The 1,397-nt window shown below is 36.0% G+C and overlaps 1 pseudogene; it reads left to right on the forward strand.

The window, feature by feature from the left end:
• The first annotated feature begins 1,037 nt into the window (after positions 1-1,037).
• On the forward strand, positions 1,038-1,397 carry LOC149990990 (small ribosomal subunit protein uS10 pseudogene; annotated as a pseudogene).

Consider the following 1,397-nt stretch of genomic DNA (forward strand, 5'->3'; position numbering starts at 1 on the left):
ACTATTAAACAAGTATTTTATTTTTGGCATAATTATCCTTTTAGGTGAACGAGAAATTAAGACATCACCAGATCCCCCTGGCTGGTTAGCTCAGTTGGTTAGAGCATTGTCCCAATACACCAAATTTTCAGGTTTTATACCCAGTCAGGGCACATACAAGAAGTAACCAATGAGTACACAAATAAGTGGAACAACAAATCGATGTTTTTCCCTCTCTCTCCTCCCTCTCGCTCTAAAATCAATCAATAAAGATTTTTTTAGAGAATAAAAAAAGACATCACCAGATCAACAATAATTGAGGTGATTCATCATAAGAAGACTGTTTTATTAGAAATACAAAAAGGAGTCCATCAGGCTGGAACAAAAGGACACTAGACAACTCCAAGCTGTATGAATAAAGAAGATTAGCACAGGTAACTGTATAGGTAAATATAATATACAGTATAAATATATTTTTGTTTGTAACATTTTCTCCTAATTGAAAGAATAGCTACATAAAGCAATAATTATAAATCTATGTTGATGGGTATATAATGTATAAAGATGTCACTTTTATGACAATAACAACACAAAGGGAGAGCTAGATAATGGAGCTCTATGGTAGCAAACTTTTTGTACACTTTTGAACATGTAACATTATCCAGGATAGACCATATGCTGGTCCATTAAAAGTCTTGATAAATTTTAAAGCATTGAAATCATACAAAGTCCATTTTTTTCACCACATTAGAAGGAAAATAGCTGCAGTAAAGTTGGGAAATCTGACCCATTCAAAAGTAACAATGTGAAATTAAATACTACATTCTTAAATAACAAATAGGTAAGTGAAGAAATAAGGTAAATTAGAAACTACTTCAAAATGAATGAAAACAAAACCATATTATACTGAAACTTACAGGGCTCTTTGAGGAAGACACAGCTGCAGCTGCAGCAGAGCTCCATCCCTCCGGCTCCTGCTTCTGACTCACCACTAATTCACACTCAGTGCTGTTCATTTTCACCAAGGAACAAATTGGTCAGAAAGCTGCGTTACAGCCATGGCTTTTAAAGATACCAGAAAGACATTTGTGGAACCAGAGGTGGTGATTCACTGAATTAGAATTACTCTGGCCAGCCACTATGTAAGGTTTTTGTAGAAGGTGTGTGCTGACTTGCTCAGAGGAGCAAAAGAAAAGAATCTCAAAGTTAAGGGACCAGTCCAGTTGCCTACCAAGATTCTGAGAATCACTATAAGAAAAACTCTCCATGGGGAGGGTTCTAAGACATGGCATTAGTTTCAGATGAAGATCCACAAAAGACCCATTGACTTGCACAGTCCTTCTGAGATTGTTAAGCAGATCACTTCTACTAGTATTGAGCCAGAAGTAGAGGTTGAGGTCAACATTGTAGAAGCTTAA

This window comes from Furipterus horrens, unplaced genomic scaffold, assembly GCF_987537825.1.
Source record: "Furipterus horrens unplaced genomic scaffold, mFurHor1.1.pri manual_scaffold_17, whole genome shotgun sequence".
NCBI classification, from domain to species: Eukaryota; Metazoa; Chordata; class Mammalia; order Chiroptera; family Furipteridae; genus Furipterus; species Furipterus horrens.